Source organism: Rhyacophila brunnea, unplaced genomic scaffold (genome assembly GCF_057557595.1).
Source record: "Rhyacophila brunnea isolate RB1 unplaced genomic scaffold, BYU_Rbru_1.0 scaffold_1, whole genome shotgun sequence".
Lineage (NCBI taxonomy): Eukaryota > Metazoa > Arthropoda > Insecta > Trichoptera > Rhyacophilidae > Rhyacophila > Rhyacophila brunnea.
Window position 1 is genome coordinate 24871393 of NW_028232751.1, and position 21716 is coordinate 24893108.

Below are 21716 nucleotides of genomic sequence, written 5' to 3' on the forward strand. Positions count from 1 at the left end.
ATTACACTGGTGACTAAATTATTAGTAAAGCGCATCGGCTGGAATTCCATGTATACAGGTTCAAAGCCTGTCAGGTGTCATATTTTTTCAAGTACCAATGTTTCTGAGGTGTATTCAAACAATGTAAGTAGGTAGGTATGTTGGTTCTTGTCGGTTTATAGGAAGTCAGCGGCAAACAAATTTTGAAAATGGCGGATATACCTACTGAATAATTTGTTAGGTTAGGTTTTCATTTTTGTATTCATGAATTTTGCCAAAATCAGCAATGAAAATTGGCGCAGTTCCCGCCTGGCTTCCTGTAAACCGACTTGTACCGGTATGTTAAATCAGTGCCTCGCAACCTTTTCTCACCCACGACACACCACAGGTCTTCCCAGAATTCTGTGACACACCACATGTAAAACAATTTATACACCAAAACATGGACCCCACATCCTGAAGGCGGACCCCAGGCCAGGTTATTTGCCCCCCCCCTACCCATCTACCTCTAAGGTGATGATAGTGTGATACTCTAAAATAGAGTTTTTTGAATTGAATGTATGTTAGCGAATGTTTGTATTTATTAATACATCCACTTGAATTATGGTTTATTTGTCGAATATTGACACAATGAATCCTACAATTGCATCTTTTAAATTATTAATACCAGCGTAGTAAAATAGTGCTGCAGTCGACTTTTTTTACTATGTGAACAAATTTGTAATTTGTGTTTATCTTACTTATCTGGTTGACCTGCCACGCTGTCCTCCTTCTGAGCCTGGGCCCACAGGCTAGAGCCCTGTCAGTCCCCCACCCTGTGGGGGCCATGCACCAAAATTAGATTGATTTATATTTTTTTAGTGGATATATAATTAAATATACATAACACATGAGGAAGAACTAAATGTACATTTCCATGTATTTATATTATCAATATAATAACAGGGCTCGAAATGGAACGGAACGCCGTTCCGGCTCGTGAAATTTGTAAAAAATAATATATTTGTACAAATTAATGTGATACCTGAGCTTTCAATGAAGGTAAAAGTTTTATATATTTTTTGACTTGATATTTGAAAGAGCAACCCGAAGATCTTGGTTAAGACACTTCAAGAAAGCTTATTATTTTTAATTATAATTTGAGTTGAAAAACTTTTGCACACATATCGTAGATATGGGAGCTGAACTGCAATAGCCTTGTCGGAAATCCGAGAATATTCTTTATTAACCGAAATCCAGAAAATAGCCAATGGAACATCGGCAAAGTTAAGTTTTTAGAGTCTCATCGTTTCTCAATTCAACTAATTCCTCTCAAATTTATAAAGAAAGCGCTTCGATAGAATTTTCGGCATAGGTTGCGAAAGGATTTCGAATCCAGTCGTATTGATTGTATGAATGTAATGATGAAATTTCTTTTGCAGCAAAGTTAATTGTGTTTGAGACGGATCCAAAATTAATTGCTTGTTTTCAATGGTGGTCTGGCAGGTCCTTTGGTACATTTGTAGAGATCCTTGTTTTAGCTCCTTCTAATTTATCAAAGCACGTCAATCTATTATTTTCATTCTGACTTAGCAAGTTCATGCAGGTGCTAAAATATATTACCAGCCATGTACATAAATTTGGCTATTAAGTAATTATCGTATAATATACAAAATTATTTGTTTTTTTTTTGCAAGCAATGCACCATAGAGCTACAAGTCTCATGACAGTGTTAAACAGTGTAAGATTCTCTCAGTTCAGACGGCATCCTAGTTATTTTCGTGGAGCGTACGTGGCATAAGTGCTGGTGCATTATGGCTCATCCATCAACATTGACCTCGGCACTTTAACGTGAGACCTGGCGGCGGCGCTCGTGTTGTATCTTGTCTATGGTTTTCGATTTCGAAGTATTGAAAGTACTGAAAAACGAGAGGAGGGGATGCAGTGCACCAAACCGCCGCCTATCACTGTAAAGATTTCGCACTGTAGTTAAAAAAATTCCAACTACAGCAAGTTGTAATATTATTTGACCCCAAGCAAAATACAGGTTCCTAAGAATTTAAATGCGGTTTGCTGTTCGTTTCTTTTAACCCATTGAATACAGACGAAAAGAGTCAGATAATTTTTATTAGTAAATTTGAAAAAAGTTTACTAAAACTGTTACAACTTTTTTATTATGTTCTATTTCAATATATTTTTAAAACTTATACAGGTATTAACACATTTCATTTCATGATCCTTTTTATATATAGTTTTAAGAAAAAAATATTATTTTTATTATGGACAAGTGGTGCCAAATTGACTCCAATTATATCAATGGGTTAATTGCAAATTATCATGTCAATATTCATCTAAGTAAAAATTATGTTTGGCATTCTTAGTCCGATCCCAATAATTTGGACTATAAATTTAACAGGAGTCTTATAGGATAATATATCTGTTTTGACATTTAGAATTATTTGGCAAACGCATAAGGTATAGTTAAGTAGGTAAACTTCACAAATATTAAAATCGCTCAATTGACATTCCGATTTTCAGACGCATGCAAAGGCTGCCATTTTTTTTATGTTCAGTGAGATTACTTAACTGCAGTAATAAACAGTTTTATAGAAATTTTACTGGATTTTTCAATTACATCGTAATGCCAAAGTGTAGTATTATTAGATGCTTATCTAATCATTGTAACGGATTGTCTTTTTACACATTCTGCAGATTGCCAAATAAATGTCATAGGAGTAGTGTGAAGTTCTCCACAAATTAACTTGCAATGCAAAGTCACTTGTAGCTTAACTTAATCAGCCGTCCAGTGGTTTTTTTTTGCTTAAATTTCATTCATTTAGGCTCCATCTCTATAGAAAGTTTTTTCAACATCTTTCGTTTATGTAATTGAATTTATCGTGAGTATAAATTTGCCTTGAATCTATCTGTATGGCGTGAGAGAAAAGATAATATGTAAATGTGTAGCTGTGTGTATATGTAGAGTGAGATAGGGAGAAAACATTAAAAGGGGTAAGGTGAAAGAAAACATACATGTAAACGCATTTGTTTATAAATATATATTTTTATTATGACACAATATTGGTTATGTTTACAAAACGTGCTGTTTACTAGGTTGTATTGAACGACTATGCGCATGTACGCTTGAGACAGAAATGAAAAGTGAATAATCATAATAAAAGTTGCAACATTCAGTCTTCACTCAACTGGCCCAAGCCACAGCCCTCAATATCACAGCTAAAAATTACAAACCTCCAGCATTTAGAACACCCAAACATCGCCGCACAAAATAAATTAAAATTAAAAAATACAAAATAAAAAAACATACGAAAAATTGAAATTAAAATAAAACATACATAAGTATAAACTGATTAAAAAACACATACATATAAATACAAATTTCAATATTATTAGCGATTAGGTTAGGTTTGGTACTCATCAATACAAAATAATATTATTTTGCACGCTACTGTCGGCGCGTTAAGGCACAATGCGCTGAAGTTGGGGTTGTATTGCGTGCTAATTCCGGAGCGCTAGAGTCCGCGCAAAAGAGCAGAGGGGTGCCAGTGACTACACCAGTCAAGTCATACCAAGCTTCCGTAAGTCTTGAGTATTAATGATTAGCACTAAGTCTGTGCAAACAAACCCTTAGGGTACGGAATTAGTCAGGAGTTTTAATGATATCTTCAAGAATACACAAAGTAAAAAGAAAATAATAATATATAAATGAGAAGACATCTTGTAACAATAACATGGGATTTTATTTATTTGAAAGTGGTACAATAATTCTTCAATTAACAATATACATACATAATATTATTTTAAGACATGACAATGAATGAATGAATATTGTAATAGGTCAATTTTATTAGGTGAATGTAGGTCAGCTATGCTTTGAATAAAATAAATTGATATTTTCACACTAAAATGATAAAATATTGATCTGAGAATTACATGTAGAGAGAAAATAGACATAACATTGAAAAGAAAATGTGAGTTACCTCGCTATACAAACTTTGCAATTTAACTCGCTCATGGCAACTGCAGGTTAATAATAAAATTATACTGGACAAACGACAGAATATATATCACAGTATTACATAATAATATATAGATATTTCAGGCAGTGTAGTAATGACAATCATGGAGCCATATATCGTCTATAATTTTCTACAAACACGTATCTCAAAAAACATAACTTTTCAGGAGAGGCAAATAACAACTTTATTCTCTCGGTTTTTAATTTAGAAATAAATTTTCTTCTATAAAATATCAGATCAAGATCAGTCATATTGTCGGAGATACGAGAATGCGTTGTAACTTTACTGTGAATATTACTGTAGCAATCACGTATCTTGACTTACGAGAAAGAGCTTCAGTACAATCATCTGTCGGAGTTCAGTATTCTGTATCCTTACAAACACGTAACTCAAAATACGAGTTTATAATATTTATAAAAATCTTTTATTGTGATACGAGTTATTGTTATTGCTTAAATCTATTATGTTGTAAAGTATGTTTTGAGATATATGTTAATGGAATATGAGCGTATTCAAATTCTGAATTCATTACATTAAACACAAAACTGACAAAAATAATATATCGTGTATGTAAAAAAAATTATACATAGACAAAATATAAAGGGTGGCCATCAATTCACGCAATATTTGAATTTTGGGCCATTTCTGCGGTAAAGTGTTGTCAACGAAAAAAAAGACAGCGTGACAGCTGACAGTTAAGGGTTATTAAAAATGGAGCGCTACACGAAAGAACAACGCGTTTTGTTTTGCGTTTGTTGAGCAATATTTTTAAAATAATCAAGGTTTGGCAGCTACAGTCGCAATTTTCGTACAAAATATGGTCGGAATAGTGATTAAACTTCATCAACTGTGAAGAGATTAAGTAAAATATTCAGGGAGACTGAATCAATTGGTAATCGTATACACTCTGGCCGTCCTTCAACATAAAACATCAAAGCAGTTTGTGAGAGTGTTGGACATTACGAGAAGTTCTCTACATCGTATTCTCACGAAAGATTTGGATCTTCATGCTTACAAAGTTCAATTGACTCAAGAACTGAAGTCTACTGACTTATGGAACAAGTGGATGGTGATTTTTCGAATATAAAATCATCTTCAGCTATGAGGTTCATTTTCATCTCGTTGGATTCGTTAATCAACAAAATTGTCGCATTTCGGGTTCAGATAATCCATGAGTCATTGTTGAGAAACAAATGCATCCACAACGTGTCACTGTTTGGTGCAGATTTTAGGCTGGAGGCATCATCGGACCATACTTCTTCGAAAATGCGGCTGGTCAGGCAAAAACAGTTAATGGTGCTCGCTATCGCGAAATGATAATCCAGTTTTTTGTACCTAAATTGCAAGATATGGATATGGACGACACGTGGTTTCAACAAAACGGTGCCACATGCCACATAGCCCGAGAAACAATTTAATTACTGCACGAGTTATTTCCTGGTCGTGTAATTTCCCGTTTAAGTGACCAGAATAATTGGCCGCCATGCGATTTAACATTGTTGGACTTTTTTCTTTTGAAGTCTAATTTTTATGCCAACAAGCATCAAGACATCCTTAAATATAATTATAATTAAGTACGCGCTATATATGATACATATTATGTAAATAGAAACAAGAACCAAAAAATACTGTTAAAAATTTAATAAAAACACAAAATATTATAAGTTACATTATAAATTATGTACACGCGTTAGAAGTTATACTTCTTTGGCGTAACAAAATAAAAAATACCAAAACAAAATATTATTGCAGAATGTACCTACTTTGGAAGAAAAAAATCTCAAAACCTGTTTTAAAAATTTAGTAAACCGTTATTTTGACTATCTTTGCTTAAACAGGCGACTGTTTTATTACAAATCAAAAGTAAAACATAGCCTATTTAATGGTTCAACTGAAACGTGATATTGGCTTTTGTGATGAAATATAATAATTATTATTGTCTTCAATTATTATAAAACGCTAATAAATAAATTGACATGGGATATATGACAATATATGTAAGATATATGTAAAAATATATATTTTTGTGTATGAAGTGTCTAAATATTGTAAATTTACAACGTACCATTGTATGAATTATTTACCAACTCAACATTCACAAAATTTATATATTTATTGATATATAATTTTACTCATAAATAATACTTACATAAATATAGCCTCAAATCTTGATACACAACTTTTACAATGAAAAATAAATAAACACTCCAATATAAATAAAGTTATATGAATATAAATTAACAGTGAAGAATGTTAATCTCCAGAAATTTGTTTATAAATATATATTTTTATAATAACACAATATTGGGTATGTTTACAAAACATGCTGTTTACTTGATTGTATTGAATGACTATGCGCATGCATTACAACATTAAATGGACGTATGTTGAATTTTTATGACAAATTATATTTCGTTAGGCACGTGTCATTTGCACAATCCGCGCATCGCCTAGCCACGATCATTTTAGACCATGCCTCAACTGAAGTATAGCCTTAAATTCTAACATGAAACAGCATAATATTATACAGAATTCAATATAATATTCTAGCATTTGGAAAAATCTATTTCCAAAAGAATTGCAAAATGAAATAAACATTTGCAAAATTATTTTCTGAATCCATGTTGAATAAAATATTTTACAATTCATTCAACCCTAAAGAAAGATGCGTGGAATACGTGCGACACGCTCAATGCACAAATAAAAAATGAACTGGATGCAGAGCAAAAGATGATTATTAAAGAGACCGAGTATAACACGTTTGACATGGAGAAACCATTACCATTGCCAGGAATCCCTCCAAACATGAAAATTATCAGAATGATTTTAACCATTGAAATTGAAAGCCAATAAACCTTTGGGCTTAGACAAATAAAAACACTGGCAAAAAAATGATTTGTAATTCTCCAGCACCCTTTTTAGAACAATTTCTTAGATTTTAATTTCCAACACAAAAATTTCGAAACACTATTGTCAGGTTTTTTTAGAAACCCAATCCCTAATGGAACTGTCAAAAAATTCTCGGTGTCCACCCGAATTCCGGAGTGGTGTAGGTCATGGCTGGGGAGGGCTGACAGGGCTCTAGTCTGGGGGCCCGGCGTGTCGGGTTGACCAGATAAGTGAGATAAACACACATCATAAATTAGCTTTAATAGTAAAAAGTCGCCTGCGGCGCTATTATACTTCATGGCCATGAACATTTTCAATTACTTATATAATTGTGCAATATATTTTTTGATTATTGTGTGTCGATACTCGACAGCTCCATTATTAAAGTGGATATATTGAAAATCGCCAATAATTCACTGTATAAGTACCCTTAATTTGAACTAAAACACAATTTGAAAAACGTTAATGTAGTGTTTCACACTGCCTTTAATCTTAGCGGTAGGTAGGTGGCCCGCCAAATATCTTAGCCTGAGGGCCCGTTATAGGATGTGGGGATCATGGTGTAGGTACACCGAGTGCAATAGACAACGAGAAATTTGGCTGTGAAGAAGAAAAAGAGCCTATGGGACTAATTTACATTCTCCTCCTTGGGTCCCCCCCAATATTAAATCCTGGGTGCGCCACTGACTATGCCTATACAATACGGGTATCAATAGTGTAAAAATGACACATATTTGTGAACATCTATCTCCCACAATAAAAAAAATAATATTATAGTGTGAATCTTGTCACGCCCAAAACCACAATATTAAAGTTAATGTTAAAGGCTACCATGTGACAGATCTATACCAAATAACAATAAAATAAAAATTATATTCCGGCCACAGTTTTTTGCCAAATAATAAGGACTTTAGTGACATTGAAAGCTCGTTAAAACACCAGAAGAGAATATATACTCCGCATGATTACATTAGGGCAGCGATCGCCAAACAGTCGTTCGCGAGCTACCTGTAGTTCGCGTAGGATATTTTATCATATTTATAAATTTGCCTCTCAAATTTAATTATCGGACTGCGAAATGAAAAACTATCCAACTGTATCATCGAAAATTTTCAAGAAGATAGCCCTACATCATAAATGGAATGTGATTTGTTGCTTAAGAGTATTGCTTCAACTGTAGAATCTGTATGGCCTTTCGTCCCAATAATCCAATAACATTTCCTTGGAACAATACAATTAGCGCACTCTCGTCGGTCCAACACGCATTTTTATTACAAATGAGACAACAGACTGGAGAAAAATAGCTTAATTGATAAGGGAAAACATGACCAAACTTAACATAGATAAATAGTACCTTGACAACATACATACAATTCCTGAACTCGACACTGCAGTTGAAAAGATGATACGTATATACAACTAAAATCCACTAAGTGCAGTTTTCGCTGATTAATAGTTAATAATACCACCAAGTGCAGAAAAAAATACTCCATGTGCAGGTAAAATCCACTATGTGCTGATGGGCTTAATAACGTCGCTAAAAGAAAATGAAAACACACTATCCGTATGTTACCGGAAACATACAACAATGAAAATCAAATAAGTGCACTTGGTGTATTTTCTTTCACAAAATTTTAAATAATTAGTTTTTTTAAGGTTAATAGGGCTTTAAATTAAATAAATAATAATCTTTTCATGATACACGAAATTAATAATACCTATGTACCAAATTAATTATATAATTTCCAACAAGCTATATAATTTGATGTCCATATGTATAATCATTATTCAACTGTTGAAATTGGAATTCTGATGATTAAAATCCCAATTGAATTATGATTTTTAAAAGCTTTTGATCAGAGTACTATAATTAGTTTTTTGGAGTAATTGAAATATGTAAAATCCTTATGACATAGTCTTGTTTATAAACTCTGTATTTATTTCACTTTCTGTAATCTGATCGCATTATATTGCTATGTAATAAATATTAAGGACATGGTATATATAGGTGTCTCTAATATTATTTATTTATCATGCTATGTAATATTAGTTTTCGTTGTGTACATTTTTTGTATTTCTGGAATAAAAACAATAATTATATTAATTTTCTGGTTTTTTTTTCTTTATCATTGCAACACCACAGATTATAAAAATAATAAAAAATGACACAAGCTACACAAACTTGTTGGGGTAGGTCATTTTCAATTATGCTATGGTCACTTCATTAGCTATGATCACTTTCAATCACTTTGAACCACTCGGTACCTATACCTGAGTGGCCGATCTATAAAAGTATATTAGTCTATGATCTCAACGGAAATTTCTGTTCGAACACATCTGCCCTCGACTTGTCCGCTATGAGATACTGCGAACCGCGACTTTGAAAAAATCCGCAGGTTAAATATGATAATTTCTTTGATATACCTACGTGAATTATTGTCCGATAAATGTTATAACCGGTCAAAAAATACCGAAGGAGATACTGTGAATTGGCTTCTCGTCAAAAGTTTGAAGTATTTGAAGGATGAACCTGGAATATTCCACTACAAGTATGTGCACATAGGCCAATATAAACAAATCCTATTGTATGGAAGGGGAAAGAGCTCAAATCGACCAGCAGAAATTTAAAAAATTGTGTACTAAAAATATACCAATCAGCCAGGTAAAAAAGAATGATTTACTAACGTGCGATACCGAAATAACTTTATTTACATATATAGTTATAACACGTTTATCAGAATCCAGTTGGCATGGCATGATGTACTTACCGTGTAGGCATAAAGTATAGACTACAGACCTACAAACTATCTGGAGAATGGTCAAAAATGGAACTACGAACTACCATAGGACGCCATATAGAAAAACGTCATGCGAATGTCAGATTTGTCCAGTTACGAGTCTTGATTGGGTAGTTTTCGACAGTGGCTCCCCATATCATTCTCCAGATAAGTTTGTAGGCGGGGTTTGTAGATTTGAACGCGCAGCCATTGGCAACGCTGCAATCGTTTCCAATTTGACATCATCACATTCTATATTGTTTGGTTTTACTTTACAGTTAAGTTAAAAGTTTGCATTACAGTTGGCCCAGTTGGCTTTCGAAGAGATGCCTGGGTACTTAAGCGAAATTGGCAGCTGTCAAATACTGTCTAAATTTATTCTACTGTGCAAAGTCTCACCGTATTTTTATAATATATTATTTTATGAAAAAGTAAATAAAGGTGAATAATGTCTACCAGAACACAAATTTAACAGCAAACACAATGAAATTATGAAAGGTACGTCATTAATTCCTTATTTTTATTTACCTCACGGCTTTTTTAGGTTACCCTTTTGATACTAGTTTTTAATCTAGTCACTCTAAAAGTTGTTTTCTTAAGCTTTTTTCTTTACTTGCATTATACCTTTGCCTAGCTATAGGTAATACTGAAGGCCTGATATCATAACAAATAGGTGCTATTATATGTTTTCTTACATGTCTTGTTTTATTGTTGAGGATGTTAAAATGTTTTATCTAAATAATCGTATTTTTTTAATTACAGAAACTAGTTTAAGAAGTAACGATGATGTCCCAACACCAATTGTCGCAGAGAACTTCACCAATGATGATTATGATGGTACTGACCAAGAGATGAATACTTTTTTCCTGATCGCAATATAAATTGACTCCGTCTATTTCCATGTCTTTTACAAGAAACGATGGCGATATAATTCCGAAAACTAGTGAAGATGAAAAGTATCGCAATGCTCGATTTTCAGAAATGAACAAAGTATTAATGAGGAGAATGGTGGCCAACGCCTGGTCGGCCTTAAGTGGACACATTGACGTTAGTAGATGTGGAACTTATTATGTTTGCACCCTGCGTACCTCCGGAAAAGACCTGCACGCCACACGCATCATGGACACCTACTGTGTGGACATCATAGGGCTGAGCGAAGTGTGCTGGAAAGGAGCCGGGAGAAAGTTTGAGGGTTAATCTATTGTCTACTCAGGTCAGGAGCAATATCATCGCCAGGGAGTGGCAGTATTGATATCAAAGAGAGCGGCCCGTTCCCTCGTCCAATCTCGGAGAGAATGATACGTGCTTCCTTCAAGACGCCTAGTAGCTCCTTGACCGTCTTTCAGTGCTACGCCCCCACTGAGGATGCCGACGCGCGGACAAACGATGCCTTCTATGATTCTCTCCATGCGGCAGTCTTTGCCATCCCCCAAAGAGACCGCGTGATTGTAATGGGGGATTATAATGCTAGAGTAAGAGCAGACCCGGTGCTTGGCCCCACGATAATGGGACGATACGGCCTCCAATGACAATGGTGTGTCCTGGTGAAATCAGTATTGAATAACTATAATATCGTCACTGTACAGGCCAATTGGCGTAACCCTCAAATATCAAATTGTTCAAAAAGTCAGGGTTGCAATATCAAAAAAAAATACATCGAAAATGCGTTTTTCCACAAAAAAATGTAACAAATATAACGATTTGCACATTGCTCCCCAAAACATTCAAATTGCCCCCCGCCCCTCCCTCCTGGTGGTGCATACTAGATTGTACCTTCTTACAGCCACACTTACACAATAGGAATATAAAATCATAATATGTAGAATCATTGCATTAGGTTCATAAATAGCAAATTGGTATGAGTCTAGTGGTAATAATTGAATGCGGACGACATGTGACCTCTATCATTATATGTTTGATTGGATGTCTAAAATTACCACTCGGCCAAGGTGAATGCTGTCCGCATTAAAAGTGTCTCGGTTCCCAGAAAATGCGATTGAACATGGTGGAGACAGTGGTACCGATAGTGTTGCGGGTGTACCGCCACTGGAAGACTTCTGGGATGGCCCTCCTCCCTGAACTGATCACCTACAGCTGTGATCTCTTCAAGGAATACAAGCTAGAGGTGAGATGATTCCCCACTTGACAGAAAACAAGCTGGCTTGGATGTCTAAAATTACCACTCGGCCAAGGTGAATGCTGTCCGCATTAAAAGTGTCTCGGTTCCCAGAAAATGCGATTGAACATGGTGGAGACAGTGGTACCGATAGTGTTGCGGGTGTACCGCCACTGGAAGACTTCTGGGATGGCCCTCCTCCCTGAAATAATCACCTACAGCTGTGATCTCTTCAAGGAATACAAGCTAGAGGTGAGATGATTCCCCACTTTACAGAAAACAAGCTGGCTTGGATGACTAAAATTACCACTCCGCCAAGGTGAATGCTGTCCGCATTGAAAGTGTCTCGGTTCCCAGAAAATGCGATTGAACATGGTGGAGACAGTGGTACCGATAGTGTTGCGGGTGTACCGCCACTGGAAGACTTCTGGGATGGCCCTTCTCCCTGAACTGATCGCCTAGAGCTGTGATCTCTTCAAGGAATACAAGCTAGAGGTGAGATGATTCCCCACTTTACAGAAAACAAGCTGGCTTGGATGTCTAAAATTACCACTCGGCCAAAGTGAATGCTGTCCGCATTAAAAGTGTCTCGGTTCCCAGAAAATGCGATTGAACATGGTGGAAACAGTGGTACCGATAGTGTTGCGGGTGTACCGCCACTGGAAGACTTCTGGGATGGCCCTTCTCCCTGAACTGATCGCCTAGAGCTGTGATCTCTTCAAGGAATACAAGCTAGAGGTCAGATGATTCCTCACTTTACAGAAAACAAGCTGGCTTGGATGACTAAAATTACCACTCCGCCAAGGTGAATGCTGTCCGCATTAAAAGTGTCTCGGTTCCCAGAAAATGCGATTGAACATGGTGGAGACAGTGGTACCGATAGTGTTGCGGGTGTACCGCCACTGGAAGACTTCTGGGATGGCCCTCCTCCCTGAACTAATCACCTACAGCTGTGATCTCTTCAAGGAATACAAGCTAGAGGTGAGATGATTCCCCACTTTACAGAAAACAAGCTGGCTTGGATGACTAAAATTACCACTCCGCCAAGGTGAATGCTGTCCGCATTGAAAGTGTCTCGGTTCCCAGAAAATGCGATTGAACATGGTGGAGACAGTGGTACCGATAGTGTTGCGGGTGTACCGCCACTGGAAGACTTCTGGGATGGCCCTTCTCCCTGAACTGATCGCCTAGAGCTGTGATCTCTTCAAGGAATACAAGCTAGAGGTGAGATGATTCCCCACTTTACAGAAAACAAGCTGGCTTGGATGTCTAAAATTACCACTCGGCCAAAGTGAATGCTGTCCGCATTAAAAGTGTCTCGGTTTCCAGAAAATGTGATTGAACATGGTGGAAACAGTGGTACTGATAGTGTTGCGGGTGTACCGCCACTGGAAGACTTCTGGGATGGCCCTTCTCCCTGAACTGATCGCCTAGAGCTGTGATCTCTTCAAGGAATACAAGCTAGAGGTGAGATGATTCCCCACTTTACAGAAAACAAGCTGGCTTGGATGACTAAAATTACCACTCCGCCAAGGTGAATGCTGTCCGCATTGAAAGTGTCTCGGTTCCCAGAAAATGCGATTGAACATGGTGGAGACAGTGGTACCGATAGTGTTGCGGGTGTACCGCCACTGGAAGACTTCTGGGATGGCCCTTCTCCCTGAACTGATCGCCTAGAGCTGTGATCTCTTCAAGGAATACAAGCTAGAGGTGAGATGATTCCCCACTTTACAGAAAACAAGCTGGCTTGGATGTCTAAAATTACCAATCGGCCAAAGTGAATGCTGTCCGCATAAAAAGTGTCTCGGTTCCCAGAAAATGCGATTGAACATGGTGGAAACAGTGGTACCGATAGTGTTGCGGGTGTACCGCCACTGGAAGACTTCTGGGATGGCCCTTCTCCCTGAACTGATCGCCTAGAGCTGTGATCTCTTCAAGGAATACAAGCTAGAGGTCAGATGATTCCTCACTTTACAGAAAACAAGCTGGCTTGGATGACTAAAATTACCACTCCGCCAAGGTGAATGCTGTCCGCATTAAAAGTGTCTCGGTTCCCAGAAAATGCGATTGAACATGGTGGAGACAGTGGTACCGATAGTGTTGCGGGTGTACCGCCACTGGAAGACTTCTGGGATGGCCCTCCTCCCTGAACTAATCACCTACAGCTGTGATCTCTTCAAGGAATACAAGCTAGAGGTGAGATGATTCCCCACTTTACAGAAAACAAGCTGGCTTGGATGACTAAAATTACCACTCCGCCAAGGTGAATGCTGTCCGCATTGAAAGTGTCTCGGTTCCCAGAAAATGCGATTGAACATGGTGGAGACAGTGGTACCGATAGTGTTGCGGGTGTACCGCCACTGGAAGACTTCTGGGATGGCCCTTCTCCCTGAACTGATCGCCTAGAGCTGTGATCTCTTCAAGGAATACAAGCTAGAGGTGAGATGATTCCCCACTTTACAGAAAACAAGCTGGCTTGGATGTCTAAAATTACCACTCGGCCAAAGTGAATGCTGTCCGCATTAAAAGTGTCTCGGTTTCCAGAAAATGTGATTGAACATGGTGGAAACAGTGGTACTGATAGTGTTGCGGGTGTACCGCCACTGGAAGACTTCTGGGATGGCCCTTCTCCCTGAACTGATCGCCTAGAGCTGTGATCTCTTCAAGGAATACAAGCTAGAGGTGAGATGATTCCCCACTTTACAGAAAACAAGCTGGCTTGGATGACTAAAATTACCACTCCGCCAAGGTGAATGCTGTCCGCATTGAAAGTGTCTCGGTTCCCAGAAAATGCGATTGAACATGGTGGAGACAGTGGTACCGATAGTGTTGCGGGTGTACCGCCACTGGAAGACTTCTGGGATGGCCCTTCTCCCTGAACTGATCGCCTAGAGCTGTGATCTCTTCAAGGAATACAAGCTAGAGGTGAGATGATTCCCCACTTTACAGAAAACAAGCTGGCTTGGATGTCTAAAATTACCAATCGGCCAAAGTGAATGCTGTCCGCATAAAAAGTGTCTCGGTTCCCAGAAAATGCGATTGAACATGGTGGAAACAGTGGTACCGATAGTGTTGCGGGTGTACCGCCACTGGAAGACTTCTGGGATGGCCCTTCTCCCTGAACTGATCGCCTAGAGCTGTGATCTCTTCAAGGAATACAAGCTAGAGGTCAGATGATTCCTCACTTTACAGAAAACAAGCTGGCTTGGATGACTAAAATTACCACTCCGCCAAGGTGAATGCTGTCCGCATTAAAAGTGTCTCGGTTCCCAGAAAATGCGATTGAACATGGTGGAGACAGTGGTACCGATAGTGTTGCGGGTGTACCGCCACTGGAAGACTTCTGGGATGGCCCTCCTCCCTGAACTAATCACCTACAGCTGTGATCTCTTCAAGGAATACAAGCTAGAGGTGAGATGATTCCCCACTTTACAGAAAACAAGCTGGCTTGGATGACTAAAATTACCACTCCGCCAAGGTGAATGCTGTCCGCATTGAAAGTGTCTCGGTTCCCAGAAAATGCGATTGAACATGGTGGAGACAGTGGTACCGATAGTGTTGCGGGTGTACCGCCACTGGAAGACTTCTGGGATGGCCCTTCTCCCTGAACTGATCGCCTAGAGCTGTGATCTCTTCAAGGAATACAAGCTAGAGGTGAGATGATTCCCCACTTTACAGAAAACAAGCTGGCTTGGATGTCTAAAATTACCACTCGGCCAAAGTGAATGCTGTCTGCATTAAAAGTGTCTCGGTTTCCAGAAAATGTGATTGAACATGGTGGAAACAGTGGTACCGATAGTGTTGCGGGTGTACCGCCACTGGAAGACTTCTGGGATGGCCCTTCTCCCTGAACTGATCGCCTAGAGCTGTGATCTCTTCAAGGAATACAAGCTAGAGGTGAGATGATTCCCCACTTTACAGAAAACAAGCTGGCTTGGATGACTAAAATTACCACTCCGCCAAGGTGAATGCTGTCCGCATTGAAAGTGTCTCGGTTCCCAGAAAATGCGATTGAACATGGTGGAGACAGTGGTACCGATAGTGTTGCGGGTGTACCGCCACTGGAAGACTTCTGGGATGGCCCTTCTCCCTGAACTGATCGCCTAGAGCTGTGATCTCTTCAAGGAATACAAGCTAGAGGTGAGATGATTCCCCACTTTACAGAAAACAAGCTGGCTTGGATGTCTAAAATTACCACTCGGCCAAAGTGAATGCTGTCCGCATTAAAAGTGTCTCGGTTTCCAGAAAATGTGATTGAACATGGTGGAAACAGTGGTACCGATAGTGTTGCGGGTGTACCGCCACTGGAAGACTTCTGGGATGGCCCTTCTCCCTGAACTGATCGCCTAGAGCTGTGATCTCTCCAAGGAATACAAGCTAGAGGTCAGATGATTCCTCACTTTACAGAAAACAAGCTGGCTTGGATGACTAAAATTACCACTCCGCCAAGGTGAATGCTGTCCGCATTAAAAGTGTCTCGGTTTCCAGAAAATGCGATTGAACATGGTGGAGACAGTGGTACCGACAGTGTTGCAGGTGTACCGCCACTGGAAGACTTCTGGGATGGCCCTCCTCCCTGAACTGATCACCTACAGCTGTGATCTCTTCAAGGAATACAAGCTAGAGGTCAGATGATTCCTCACTTTACAGAAAACAAGCTGGCTTGGATGTCTAAGATTACCACTCGGCCAAGGTGAATGCTGTCCGCATTAAAAGTGTCTCGGTTCCCAGAAAATGCGATTGAACATGGTGGAGACAGTGGTACCAATTGTGTTGCGGGTGTACCGCCACTGGAAGACTTCTGGGATGGCCCTCCTCCCTGAACTAATCACCTACAGCTGTGATCTCTTCAAGGAATACAAGCTAGAGGTGAGATGATTCCCCACTTTACAGAAAACAAGCTGGCTTGGATGACTAAAATTACCACTCCGCCAAGGTGAATGCTGTCCGCATTGAAAGTGTCTCGGTTCCCAGAAAATGCGATTGAACATGGTGGAGACAGTGGTACCGATAGTGTTGCGGGTGTACCGCCACTGGAAGACTTCTGGGATGGCCCTTCTCCCTGAACTGATCGCCTAGAGCTGTGATCTCTTCAAGGAATACAAGCTAGAGGTGAGATGATTCCCCACTTTACAGAAAACAAGCTGGCTTGGATGTCTAAAATTACCACTCGGCCAAGGTGAATGCTGTCCGCATTAAAAGTGTCTCGGTTCCCAGAAAATGTGATTGAACATGATAGCCAAATCCTCTATCAGACCTACAAGTGCCGGAGTTCCACAAGGATCTATATACTCGAGACATTCCAATCCCTCTAGATACCTCAGCAGATTCTTGCATAGTAGCACAATATGCTGCTATTATACAAAGCTATCTATTTTGGACCGATGAAGAAACAGTGGCGAAGAATATTACTCAAAAAAGGGAAAATATTATCAGTGCTTTTTCCAGTACTGGAATTTGCCCATTTCGCCCTGAAAAGGTTTTGAAAAACTGCTGACTCACACGGAACGAACTTCTTTTGGAGTTGATACAGCTCTGGTACGACTATTTAAAAGAAAATCGATCCCCAAATCCAATGAAGAAGGTACGTAATAAAAAATTAAATGCGGAACCCGGGACCTCCATATGCTCCGACGATTTTGGTTGGCACACCGTGATTTGATCAATCACCAGCAGAATATCTACAGAAGTCTACCGTCAATAAATCTAATCTCTCCGTCGTCGATTCCTAGTCCTTCGGTATCAGCGAAGCAGTCGATTTAAAAAAAATGAAGGTCCTTTCCAGCCGTACGGTTCGTATTTGTATTCAATACCAGGATTTTCAGCGTTTCAGCCATGGCAATATACCCATAAGTTATTCAAATTAATGAGAAAGCTGTTCCTGAATTTCAATCTATTGTAAATAAAAATTGACCCAAAGCAGCAGGTATTTCTACATGGCTCTTCACCGGAGATGGTCGCAGGTAAGGTCAAATTAATTATTGATAATGATTCTAAAATAAACACAAACATGTTGGGTTTGTATATTACTGAAAAAACCATTAAAGAAAATGACATCCTGCCTCAAGGGATCGAAGGACAAAATATACCATCTAGTAATACATTATTCAACGTCACTTCTGGCACGGATGAGGTGGTGAAATCAAAAGTATCGATCGGATGTAATATGCTTCCGGAGATTCCGAGTTCCGGAATAATTAACAGGCCTTCGGCGGTTAATAGACCTGCGATAGAAAATTTTCCCATCGACGGATTGAAGAGTAATAATAAAATTAACGAACCGGAACAGAAGAAGAAGTACGTCTTTGTCCCGGCTACGAATGTCAACAATCCAAAACTTATGTTAGCTATCTCGCAAAAACCTTCCAACCCCAATTCAATATTAGTGACGAAAGGTAAATTGCAAGAGGAAAGATTGCCGTCGAGATTGCAAACTACTACTTCAGTCCGCGAGTAAATGGAGATCCATAAACATGATATTCAAAATTATAGTATTTTCTATATAGTAGTTTTATATCGTACATAGTACGCGGACCAAAATTATAGTATAAATACTATAATTATAGTACGGTTGGCATCACTCCCTGACACTGAATTGTCGGGTTACACATTGCCCAGCAACCGGGCAAGAGTTTTACCATTTTTTCTGGCAACAATACAAATACATAGTACACACTTTGAAAGTGAACATTATCAGCAATGTTAAGTAATAATAAGTAATAAACTTATTGTTTTAATAGGTGTTTTGTAAAACAAAATTAGGTAACTAAAATAAAATTATATTTTATTGGACCCAAACACCAAACACTCATCGGCATACGATCCGAAATCCTGTGACTCAGAATGACGTCTTTCCATCGCTTACATACTCTTTACGATAGGTAAATATTTCAATTAATATTTCTGGTGGTAAAAAACTGTTGATATGCATCATGTATGTCCTCGGTTAATCTGAACAATATTCGAAAGACAGAAAATATTTGAACAAAATATCAAAGTTGTTATATTAAATTGATTTTTAATCAATACTGATTATTGTGTGCATATATATACTCCTTGGACTGACAGGTGACAGTCTAATGGAAAAAGACTTTCAGACTAAAGTATCTTACACACCTACAGTCCTAGCTTAATATTCAAAGAAAGGGTATTCGTAGCAGAGGAAGATGCTGTATTTCGTGGCTTAATCGAAATTACTGGCACTACTGACTGGTTCTCCGCCCTTGCGCCCCGCCATTAACTGTCACACGTCATTTTCATTATCATTTATCATTAAAATCGTACACTCGTTTATCACCGACAGACGCTTCCCAGCCAAACTGTTCGGAGCCAAATCCTCTATCAGACCTACAAGTGCCGGAGTTCCACAAGGATCTATATACTCGAGACATTCCAATCCCTCTAGATACCTCAGCAGATTCTTGCATAGTAGCACAATATGCTGCTATTATACAAAGCTATCTTTTTTGGACCGATGAAGAAACAGTGGCGAAGAATATTACTCAAAAAAGGGAAAATATTATCAGTGCTTTTTCCAGAACTGGAATTTGCCCATTTCGCCCTGAAAAGGTTTTGAAAAAACTGCTGACTCACACGGAACGAAAATCTTTTGGAGTTGATACAGCTCTGGTACGACTATTTAAAAGAAAATCGATCCCCAAATCCAATGAAGAAGGTACGTAATAAAAAATTAAATTCGGAACCCGGGACCTCCATATGCTCCGACGATTTTGGTTGGCACACCGTGATTTGATCAATCACCAGCAGAATATCTACAGAAGTCTACCGTCAATAAATCTAATCTCTCCGTCGTCGATTCCTAGTCCTTCGGTATCAGCGAAGCAGTCGATTTAAAAAAAATTAAGGTCCTTTCCAGCCGTACGGTTCGTATTTGTATTCAATACCAGGATTTTCAGCGTTTCAGCCATGGCAATATACCCATAAATTATTCAAATTAATGAGAAAGCTGTTCCTGAATTTCAATCTATTGTAAATAAAAATTGACCCAAAGCAGCAGGTATTTCTACATGGCTCTTCACCGGAGATGGTCGCAGGTAAGGTCAAATTAATTATTGATAATGATTCTAAAATAAACACAAACATGTTGGGTTTGTATATTACTGAAAAAACCATTAAAGAAAATGACATCCTGCCTCAAGGGATCGAAGGACAAAATATACCATCTAGTAATACATTATTCAACGTCACTTCTGGCACGGATGAGGTGGTGAAATCAAAAGTATCGATCGGATGTAATATGCTTCCGGAGATTCCGAGTTCCGGAATAATTAACAGGCCTTCGGCGGTTAATAGACCTGCGATAGAAAATTTTCCCATCGACGGATTGAAGAGTAATAATAAAATTAACGAACCGGAACAGAAGAAGAAGTACGTCTTTGTCCCGGCTACGAATGTCAACAATCCAAAACTTATGTTAGCTATCTCGCAAAAACCTTCCAACCCCAATTCAATATTAGTCACGAAAGGTAAATTGCAAGAGGAAAGATTGCCGTCGAGATTGCAAACTACTACTTCAGTCCGCGAGTAAATGGAGATCCATAAACATGATATTCAAAATTATAGTATTTTCTATATAGTAGTTTTATATCGTACATAGTACGCGGACCAAAATTATAGTATAAATACTATAATTATAGTACGGTTGGCATCACTCCCTGACACTGAATTGTCGGGTTACACATTGCCCAGCAACCGGGCAAGAGTTTTACCATTTTTTCTGGCAACAATACAAATACATAGTACACACTTTGAAAGTGAACATTATCAGCAATGTTAAGTAATAATAAGTAATAAACTTATTGTTTTAATAGGTGTTTTGTAAAACAAAATTAGGTAACTAAAATAAAATTATATTTTATTGGACCCAAACACCAAACACTCATCGGCATACGATCCGAAATCCTGTGACTCAGAATGACGTCTTTCCATCGCTTACATACTCTTTACGATAGGTAAATATTTCAATTAATATTTCTGGTGGTAAAAAACTGTTGATATGCATCATGTATGTCCTCGGTTAATCTGAACAATATTCGAAAGACAGAAAATATTTGAACAAAATATCAAAGTTGTTATATTAAATTGATTTTTAATCAATACTGATTATTGTGTGCATATATATACTCCTTGGACTGACAGGTGACAGTCTAATGGAAAAAGACTTTCAGACTAAAGTATCTTACACACCTACAGTCCTAGCTTAATATTCAAAGAAAGGGTATTCGTAGCAGAGGAAGATGCTGTATTTCGTGGCTTAATCGAAATTACTGGCACTACTGACTGGTTCTCCGCCCTTGCGCCCCGCCATTAACTGTCACACGTAATTTTTTAACATTATACAACACGCAAGGTGATTGTGATTGAAGTAAGAGTATTTTCACGGAACTTTTAACATCGACAATAGACAGCTTTTTTAAAACAAAGAAATAAACGATTAATGCAGCATTGCCGACAGTAATTCCATTTGAAGGATGAACCTGGAATATTCCACTACAAGTATGTGCACATAGGCCAATATAAACAAATCCTATTGTATGGAAGGGGAAAGAACTCAAATCGACCAGCAGAAATTTAAAAAATTGTGTACTAAAAATATACCAATCAGCCAGGTAAAAAAGAATGATTCACTAAAGTTGTCGCAAAGTTTCATTCGGTCATTCCGGAGGGTTTCATAGCTGAAGATCCAAAACACCGGAATAGGAAATGGCGAGAGAGACACATCCAGAGCCTTGCCCAAAGGTGGCGCCCAGCAAACCTTTACGAAAGTCCACACTGGACATGATGATAAACAATTGGACTTAATATTATTACCTACAATAGCCTACCGGTAAGAAAGGGGGCATGTTCCACACTGGACATGTCGATAAACAATTAAGACTCTCCAAGGGCCTATCAGAGAGAGCATGAAATCAAACCACA